Below are 11256 nucleotides of genomic sequence, written 5' to 3'. Positions count from 1 at the left end.
GTGCAAAGTACAGCAGAGATGCATTCGAAGTAGGTACAAAAGTAATAGAAACAGTTCGACCAAGTCTTTCTGATGTATATAGGTATTTAGGTAGAACGTAGTGCGATATTCATTCACTATTTGTTTTGTAAAGTTGGACGGTTATGAAATGACGAAATTTTATAAATATGATCAAATATCGTATTATGAATCGAGCAATTACAGATTACGCGGAGTGTGTTCAGTGGGGCAAAATATGTTCATCATGATCAAGCTTATCGTACCACTCCATGCAGTGCACAGCCTTTTCAAACGCGTTCGACAATCTATAATGACACGTACACTGTCAGTCATAAGTATTGGAACATCTACTCGTCAAATTTATTGAAAATCTTTATCAAATTTTATCTCATTTAGTGTTTCACGTTATAAAGCGTATGTGATATGAATAAAATAACTAAAAAATAAAAGCAGCGAGAAACACTGAATTTATACTAAATGTCAACAGAAATTTTAATACAACATTTATAACCGACAGTGTGCGTAACATTAGGTTGCCCGAAAAGTGTCTTTCTTTTGCAAACTTGTTTTTTACAAAAGTGCAACTTTATACAAACGTAAAACCAAGTCTGTGAAATGTCACGGTGTTTATCTCAACAGAACAAAATGGATCGTACGTAATTCGACAAAATAATATAAAACAAAAAACGTTGTGCGTCTATTATTTTCTCATAAAACAAAAGAAACTTTTCGGACAACCTAATACATGTTTGTATAATTATCAGACAATGTACTCTCGGGAATTCAAAGCTTAGGCTTTAAGGGTAACGGACGAGATACGAACTCGTCATCATCGCTGATGCACAATGATTTAACGTTCGACCTCCGGGGGTTCGCTCGTGAATGCGAAGGATAATTATGGGCCGCCTTTGGCAGCGTGCTGGTAGGCGATCCGTAGACTGAGTGGCGACTATGCAAATGACGAGCGGCAAATGGCAACTGCACTAAAGGAACGTGTGCTCGTCCTTGGAACAGCCGACAGACCGTTCGTTATCTCTTATCTCGGTCACGTTCTGTGAACGGATAATCGCGGCCCCGAGGATTTGCACTGCCATTGCGAACGACTTAACGACCGAGACAAGATTCCTCGCGCGATTTGCTCGTCTGATTGCTCCTTTTCAAACGCGGGACGATGCGACTCGGACGAACAGAGCGAAAGTTTTCTTTGTCCCGAACAGGAACGTGATAACGCGTTTCCACCGGCTCTCGACGACGTCGTTGGAAAATTTGCAGACGAAAATAAACGTGTAAATAGCAGTGATGTTTGGCCTGCTGTTTGAGAGAAAAAGTAAAGAAACTCTGGAGCAGTTGTTTTATCCGGCGAGGAAGCAGTGACGATAATAGAAATTTAGGCACGAAGGTGAAGATCCTAGGAGAATTGCATTCGTGATTTCTAACTTGCGAACTTGCGGTAACATCAAAAGGATTGCAGGATGAAGAGAAAGAGAAATTCTACCGATGAATCATGAAAATCACTACGAAAAAACGATAAACGCCGGACAACATTGTTTGCAAAATATCTCTCTTCTTTCATAAATCAGAGTTAATTACAGTTTAGTCGTAGACGATACAGGGAACGACGATCATCATATCGTCTCGTCGGTTGCAAAATGCGGTGGGAGAAGGTGAAGGAAAATGCCGTGTAAACGAGCAATTGCGCTTGTTAACGCGAAAGTTTGCGGTACAGTTGGCGGTTATTGTTACAATTTCGCAACACGGAATGATCACATTTGTGGGAATCTTCTTGGTATTATTTTTCAACGTATTAAGAAGATTCTAAATAGGGTAATGCTGTTAAATTTTACGCAACAGAAATATTACATTCGATTAGAAAACAGCGGTAACCCGCTGTTAGATAGAACTTTTCAACCCCTTCGGTTCCTTCTTTTGGTATTTTCGCTAAATGTACTCGTAGGTTACACTACGCGATCCCAACCCTATGATCCAAGGTCGAGCATCATCGGTTTTGAAAGGCATTTCAACTACTTGTTTGCTTCACACTTAGTCGATATCACCTCCTTCAAAACTGCATTGACCGACATTGAATTTCCATACAAAGACTTTTCTTACACAAAGAACATCCGAAAAGCAGACTGGCTCGACGAAATCCGAACAGAACACGCCGCTGGGGAGTACGCCAGCTCCTTGAACGCGTCGCTTCGCTGTTCACATTTCCAACGTAAGATTACAAGGTATCGTGTAACACAGTGGCTACTGGTAACGTAAATACGTATGTCTAGTACTTACATAAAGCCATTGTTACAACCGACTCGTCGGGCTGTAATCGTGTTTTTCGCGTGTTAATTGAAACGGTTGTTCCATATAATGGATAAAATTGAAAATGGCACTGCTCTTCGTACATAAGAAGGTACTGTATTTACATTCTCCATGTTAGGTTAAAACTTCCAGAAAAACCACACTGACTTGTTCATAGAAGATTCCGTTAGCATTTTCACTATGTCGTGAAGATAAGACGCGCGTCCAACGAGTTTACTTTCAACTTCAAAGAAATCTTTACGCTCTTCCACTTTTGAATTTTATAACAGTCAGGGAATGGGACACTTGGTACCAGCGATGAAGCTCGAAAAAAACGAAAACTTCCAAACAGTTTCTAAGCACAACGCGAAGAATTCCATCAAATTTTTTGCATTAACGTTCTTCTCTTTTTCTATACGTGTGCCGAGTTTGTCCGAACGAATAAAACCATTTCGAGGACAACAGCAAGAACAGCGAGGAAAGCAAGCTGCTTTCGCTCTTATTGGCCGAGTTGGCTGGTATAAAGGGAGCGGAGGGTGGCAATAAAAGTAAAAACAACAGAAATACAACTGCATGTAGTTCGCGTGTTTTACGAGACCGAAGCAAAACGAGGGTCGTTCGAATTTTCCAAAATGAAACAAAAGTTCGCCGAGGACGATTACTTGTGATTATCGAGTATCTAACTTCGAAAGAAGAAACTTTATATGATCGCCATTTATATAGCTAATTTGAAACGGATAAGACTATGAGGATAGCCGAACGCGATTAATCATCGATGATCCCTTGCACGTAACGCCCAATGAGAGAACGTGCTGCGCGTGCTGTATGTACTGAACTTTCGCCGTATAAAGTGCACGTAGAGGTGCTATTAAAGCGAGTTGCGTGGCGAATGTTGACTGGAATCGCGTTACAAACAGTTTTACGTCGGTAAGGATATCACACGATCGTAATAGACGCGCTTCACATTAGGAAAAAGATCTGTTCGGATATGTTTTTCCCCTAATTTTCACGAATTTTCTAGTATATATTTTCCATTAGCTTTCACCTGAATGTCAACCCTCCTATTATCGTACGATTTCTCTCGTGATATTTACAGGAATATCGTGGATGAAGTTAGAGAAAGCAAAGTGAAATTTTGGAAACTTTTGTACCTTTTCATTCGATTTTTATTAAACGCCATTGATACTGATAAATTCCTAATGATATCGTGTCTACAAAGGTCGTAACGTGATTTACTGTGATTTATTATATCAAAGCAGATTATATCGGCGGTCTATTTATTATCTTTTTGCTCGACAAAAAGTAGAAGCCCCGAACGAAATAATTACAACTTGTCACAAGAAGGATTTACGAAGGAGACAGACGTAACCCGCGAAAGAAAGGTCGTGGCAAAGAAAAGAACAAAAATGAAGGACTAGGAAGGGGGGTGGAAGGCCAAAAACGATCCGTAAGACTCGACGAAAGATAAGAACAAATTTATTTAGGAACCCCCGACGCACGGTCTGCTCCGATAAACTTTTATTCTGGTCTCTTTAAGCAAACGTGTCTTCCCTAGTCACCGTCTGTTCCAAGGGATGTCTTTTCTTAGCACGCGCGGCAACAAGCCTGGATCTCCACTAAGTCGACGACCCTTTCAGATTAAATTTCGAGGAAAAAGTTGATCCAATGACAGAGAGAGAAAGAGAAACTTGGCTCTGACATCGGTAACCGAAGACCTTTTCCCGAGCGACATTCTTCCTTAAATTGCCGCGAAAATATTTCATATATTTTCTTTCCCCTTTATTGAATGTATTATGTAACGACATCAGGAACATCGGCGATTCCCTACGTATAATCTGCGCTGTCTCTGTTCGTTTGGATTTTAAATAAACGCCGTTGCTTCAAATCATATGTTTTCAAATATTCACATTTTCAAATATTTATATTCTGAAATATTCAAATTTCTTGAACTATCAAGATACGCTACTGATATCCGTGGCAATTAAAAAAATATCCTTAAGAGTTCAAGCAACGATATTCAATTAACATATACATGTAGCAGAGTAAAATAAAACATACGCCCCAAGAAGATAGAAGAATCGTAACTTTCAAGTTTAAAGAAAATCATCCGCTTCGTTCCAGAACTTTCAAAATAATTACATATTCCTGCGATACTTTTCGTAGTCTGTTTTACTTCCTCAAAGAAAGTCCTTTTCTCCTATCTACCTATTTCTTCGTGGAGAGCAAAATGTAAGCAAAACTTTAGCAATCAAAGGGCAGAAATTCTGCTCTTGTCCTTTGACATTAATAACTATTTCTCTCGAGCATCAAGCCGATGTTTGCCGATATATCATCGTGAGCGAAGGCCAAACGCAAAATACGAGACGGCGCGGAAAGTTTCGTTTCTAAATACATAATTCGAAGGCCCGTTTGCCGGACGTCTGAGGGACGTTCCGCGACTCTAAACCGCATCGTAAATTTGCACGGACGAAATTGCCGAGATAAACACCGATCGGTTGGAAATCGTGATAACCGTCGATTACATTTGAAACGGTAATAAATTTACGAACGTTTATCCACCGCTTGCAACGAACCGGTCGAGATTCTTCTTAGCGGGAAAATATGTAGATCGCGAGAGTATCATTTACCTCCATTTGACAATTGAGGCGACTTAAGTTCCATTTACAATATCGATACGACGAAGAGAATGGGAACGGAGAAGAGAAAAGAAAGAAGAAAAATACGAAGGAACGAAACACTGTTTCGTACAAATGCTGTAACCTAGCGATTTAATGGAACTTCGAATAATTGCTGTGCAGCCGCCTCGATCAGCATCAGATGTTTCATTTCATTATTCACGCGCCACGGAATTTATTGCGCCGATCTTGCGTTGGTCGCATTAACGATTTAACAGATTTCTTACCATAGAAGGCAAGTTTTTCACGAAGAAGAAGTTCCTTGGTGGAGTTTCGTGACGCGTTGGTTTCGAATGCAAACGGCTCGACGAAAGTTTCTGAGACATCCGGCCGGTTTATCCATAAGAGACGATTGAAGAATGTTTTCGTACTTCTCTGCGCAACCGATAAAAGTTACTTCATAGTCTTGGTTTTGTTTAATATCAGTAAATTTTTAATCCAACATCGCTCGAGGTATATCTTTTCATTCAATTCGTTGATGAGAAAAACGTCAGGATATAGTTTTTCATTTCCTGTAGTGTGTCAGGCGTTCTTCGTTTCGATATTACATATAGTAGGATTGCATACGAATCTCGTTTACGTCGAGCGGAAAACATCGTAAACCTTCGTCTGCGATTCTCCTTGCAACGTGATTATCGATTTAATCAGGGATCGTTGTAGAAACGGGTGGAAAGAGTGCGCTGGAAAAATTGCCCTTTTATTCCTTCAGTATCTTCCTTTAGTTATTCTCAGCGATGAAATTTTCGTTTTTATACAAACAATCAATTATGGAACGACGTTCTTTGTACTTTACGTAAGTTCAGTTAAAGAATATATAAGAAAGAACTAAACAGAAGTAAAGCCTGGAGGTTTAAAATCAACTATTTAAGTTCGTGAAATTGTAAGTCAGTCTAATAATAAATAAACGATACTTTGTTACTTTTACTTTGATGAGAATTTAAAGATCAAAAAGTAGAAATTCTCCTGAGCTAAGATGCAACTTGCAATGAAAATAGAGATCTCGAACATTCATCTGATTTTGGACGTGGGAATAACGTCACCGTATAGGACGAAACAGGAATAACTTCGCCATTGTTTCCGGTAAAGCCGTGCCGATTTGTGTCCCGGTAACAATACGAAGAACCAAACGCGAAGGGAAATCGTGGAGACAACGTGGTGCAGCGGCGTAAATTTAAAGTTGCTATTATTCCAGTCCTGGAACGCGGCTGGATCTGGCGAGAAGCCTGTCCGACATTGTTTCAGCCACGTATTCGATACGATGAAATTGGAAACTAAGGAAAATTTTCAATGGTTTTATTATCTACGCAACTGGGTCATGTACGCGAATATCTGACCCTGAAGTGAACTTTGCAGAATATAGTAACTGCTATAAGTTGCACCTTAAGCTTGTAGCGTAACTTCGTTCCATCATCGTGTTCGTACGATTGCCATTCAACGACTGTTAATTCCATTAACCGATCAACTCTAATTAGATGACTAGACACGATTATTTGTACGTTACATTTCTATTAAATGAAATAAGGGAAATGCCAGTTACAGCGACATTTACACATGCGAACAAGGCAACTGAAACGAACTGTCGCTGAATGCGCAATTCATCAAACCGATCGATCCCGATCGTTCTATCATTGCACGCGATTACACGAATCTGGCCCGTTCAACGGAAATTAATACGGTCCAAGTTGCCTCGTTTATATCGTTACCTAATTATCTTAATTTCCTGCCGCTTCATGATGCAAAATTTCCCAGATGAAGCTTCGATTTCGCGCGTACGCGCACCATGCTTCGACAGCAGCATTGACAGAAGAGTTTCTCACAGATTCCTTCTTTTGATTACAAGTACGATCATGGAAAAATTTATTCCAATCCTGACCGATACTGTGCCGACTCGGTCACAACATAGAGAGCACAGGCTCGTTTCTGTTTGGTTGAACGGAACGGAAAGCACAGAGTCGACAAAGAGATAGATAAAAGGCACGACAAGCGGCACTTTCATGAACGACCCTCGTAACGATCATACACGCGTTGTAAAATACTTGAAGCCCGTGACTTACTCGTGGAAGTATCAGATATCAAAAGTTTGGAGGGTAGAGTTGTAGTTTTTTCCAACGCACTTGTGTGTGATGCTTCCTCGTCGGCCTGATTTATGAGATCAATTGTGAAAGAACGTCCTTTATATTTTATGGCAATCTCACAACGTATACCTTAATAAACGAATGCCTTCTCTTTCAAACAGCAAAATAAATATGCGTGCCGTATATTCGACGTGCGTAAAAATTTAATAGGCGATATACGCTTACGCTAAACAATAATAAATTTAATTTATTCGATAAACTCGCCTTATTATCTTGGAAATTGCGTCACGAATAAAAAGTAATCAACGTATAAAAGCTGGCAAACTGACAAAGTATAATGCGATATTCGAAATCGCGTCGATGTCGCCTCCTATTTCAGAATATTTCACACGGCGTTAAAGCGAAGTTCAGCTTTCGAAAAAGACAGTTCACAGTGACGCACGAGAGCGATCAAATTAAAAGCTCCACGAGTTTATTAATAAACGTTCTTTCGCCATGAAAGCCACGATGTACGCGATGTTCGAACGACAAAAAGGTAATTAACTGAACGAAACGCGTGTCGGTAACCATTTACGCGATCGAGTTTTACGTAATAACTCTCGCCTCTGCAATAGGGGCAGTAGGCGAGCGCGCGTGCAAGCACCCGCGGCTCCGCTGCGTTTGAAATAACAATTCGGACAAAAGAAATGCAATTGTGGCCGTCATAATGCTTTTGTTCGTGCCTTTTCTCCTGGAAATGAATCCTTCAATTGTGCGCCCAGTCGAACGAGCTGGTTTGAATTCGAAATAAAATCTTGTGCACGCGATAATTGCAACCGCAATGAGACAATGGGATTATACAACTCTAAGGGAAGTACGCTTATGCTGATATCTCTTTCGAATGCGTGAAACTGTGAATATATTTATTTCTGTATCGGTTCTTTTCTCTTAGCTTCGAGAAACACAAGAAAAAGATAAAAGTTAGTCGACTTCTTTGTGAATTTTACAATAAAAGAAGTTGTTAACCAACGAAAGGGTCTGTAAGTTTTAATTCAATCGCGCGTTTAACTATTCTATCAGAACGTCTACCGTGGTTCCGCAGTACGTATGTACATTCGAAATCTGCAGCTTTCCTAACCCGTGTGTACATTTATGCTACTTGGATACATTTACAAACATCTACCTTGCTGCGCTCAAACCTAATCCACTTGAATCACTCGGTTCACTGATAGAAATAACCGAATTCTCTCTGATATTAAAAAAACGACTGAATTGTAGCTTTTAACGTGTTTCTTGGATATTTTACGATTTCATACGATTTAGGATTTTTTTATCGCGATTTTGCGCAATCGTCATTTCCGTGGACATTATTCAACACGCTTATAAAATAGGTTAATGTACGTCGACGTCCATCGAATAATACTCGAAGAGGGTTTCGTGCAATCCTGATCGCATCGCGCTCGAAATGACCGTATAAATCAAAATAAAGTGTGCGTTCGCGTTTGCGTGACGACTTAACCGACTCACAGTGTATACAATACAAATGAAGAAACCCATTTGTACGAAGGATCTCGAACCACTTATCGGGACACAGCGCCCGAAGTGAGACGTTGCGTGGAACGTTTGCCGTCTCGATGTTAAACAAAGAACGAAAGTACTTGGAAAGTCATTACGAATGCTAGTACATTAACGTAATTGATAATAAAAGAAACAATAAAAGAAAGAATGATGTTCCCAACACCATTTAAGGCGGAAATATTAAACATTTTTAGATATGTACATTTCGTTCCGTAAACTTCCACCTTAACTGTAACCTGTACCACCAAATTTCTCTAACAAACTTATAAATCGATATCCAGCCGCGACCCTCCGAACTTTATTATCTTCTCAGCTATACCTGAGAGAAAAATATTCCAAAAAGATATGGTTAGTATCAGAAACAAAATAGCACGCGAATAAAGTTTATTAAAGCAGTCGTGACTTTTCGCTATTGTTCGTTACTTTTTCGCATTTACCAAGCGGGTCACGCGCCATTTGAATTATTTACGGATGCGATTCGTTCGTTGCCGCAAGTATGGACGTCAGGTAAAAGCTTTTAGTCGAATAGGACTGGCGTCGATACGTGAAAATATTCGCTCCTCGGAACCTTCTCCCTTGAAGGAAATATTCGTCCAATTCTTTTTTGCTCGTAACGTTTAATTATACACTTTATTCGAACAGATCTTTTTGCGCGCGGTAATTGGAGACCGTGCCAATCGAACATAATCAAATTTCTTCGTGCCTGCGGACCATCCATTTGCCCCGCAACTCGGCCCGTCTTGTCGTTAATTAATGGAGTTACGACCGAATAAAAAATCGCGCTGGGGTGCTCCTCTCTTTTTCGTCCTAACTTCTTTCGCCTTCGTTCTTTTTATTTCCGCACTTTGTTATTTGCATATTACACGACCCTGTGTGTACAATTTTATCGCGCTCGTTAAAGCAAACTGGGACGGATCTACCAACGCGCTGCAACGCCGGGTTTCTGCGTTGCAGAGTACACGGTACGCGTACAGATGACGGCCTTTTTTTAATTCTCGCCTTATGCAATTCAGCGAAAGCCTATCGATGAACGAAGGGAAGAAACGAAGCAATTGGCGATGATAGAGTTTCCAGAAATGGTGGGACACGGAGACGGATACTGAATTTTGTGGAGCATAGATCAATAGGTATAAATTACTGACATTTCGTTATGAAAGTGGTTGCAAGTTTTGGAAACATTGTACAAGTTGTACAGTTAGTTTTATCGATAAATATGAACTCGAAAGTGAAACTTAGGAGGTCTCGTTTAATCGCAAAATTCCAAATAACGGAGGCGATATTTTAATTGATTCGCCGGTAGAACTGCGATTACAACATAGGAACAGAGGTTGCAAGGGAAAAGTATTTATAGACGCCGTTTTCTTTTAACTATGTCCGTATACGGTATCCGTCCACGAAGTTACGACCACATTTCACGAAACTTTCTGCCCGACGCACCGCGTTCCTCCGACATTCTCGTTCGAATTCATCGAATTTGGTAAAACAATTACGAAAAACGGGTCTCTACGGATTCTATAAATAAGAACAAAAATGTTTTCGAAAGTTTGCAGTTTCGCCCGCTTTTGAACACAAAACGAGCACTCGACAGGATCTCCTCGCAATTCCGGAACGTGGTTTCCCTGTTGCTGTCACGACGAATTAAACCGGATGTTTCGTATTGGGAAACATCGAGTCTTATTTATTCCACGTTCCTATGAGCGCGATTTTTAAAAAGACGAATAGCTTCTCAACTTTGACCCGATCGGGTAGGGGAAAAAGGAAACCCAGAAAAAGTTGATCCAGGAAAATCCGTTACGTAAAGCGACATGGCGTGTCGAGAAAGACGATGAAGACTTATAATTTTTTACACGGACGCCAGGCATAGCACGGAAGGGCGGAAAAGAAAATCGAAGGGAGACCTTTTTTCCCTTGATCTCGATGTTTGTGAAGCAAGATGGGAAAACCTTTCAAAACTGCCTCTCAGAGATGCTCCATAGCACGAGCTATGATATTTAGGCAAATGATTAATAACACCCTCGTGCCCTTCTAACTTTTCCTTCGTTTTTCCTTTTCCGTGTAAAAAAAAACGTTTGGTATTCCGTTTAGCCGTGATGATACTACGTTTCCAGCCTCGTGAGATGCTGTTCCCTTTTTTGGAACGAATTTCGAGACGCTGTCAACAGAATTACGTTTCCCATGGCACTACGGTTATTAGAACGACTGTTTAGAGACGAAAAGCAATGGTCCTAACGGAGGAAAGTTTCCAAAAATGAAGAATCGACCTTCTCATTTTCTTCTTAAATTATCACGAGCAGGCTTATCCTGTTGTTTCCGTTTCATCTTTATTTCTTCGTTTAATTCCATTGTAGAAGTCAGAGAATTTTACAAAATTCCGTCAGTTATTGTCCACACACACAAAGGAAATGGGATACTCAGGAGCTCAAGTAAGAATGGCGCTTCTCTGAAACGACGAGCAGAGGACCAAGTTGACCGTGTTAGGATAGGTCATGTCGCAAATTATTTGATTCGGTTTACGTCAGGCATCGTGGCTTGGTTAATTATTGAAATTAACGGAAACGATGTTTGGTCGCTTCGTCGATAATCGTGTCTCGAGATTATCGGATAGCTAGTAAAACGAAATTATAGCAATTTTGCAATCGATGCGAATTAATCGT

Source organism: Bombus terrestris, chromosome 7 (genome assembly GCF_910591885.1).
Source record: "Bombus terrestris chromosome 7, iyBomTerr1.2, whole genome shotgun sequence".
Lineage (NCBI taxonomy): Eukaryota > Metazoa > Arthropoda > Insecta > Hymenoptera > Apidae > Bombus > Bombus terrestris.
Note: the sequence above shows the minus strand (reverse complement) of the source record.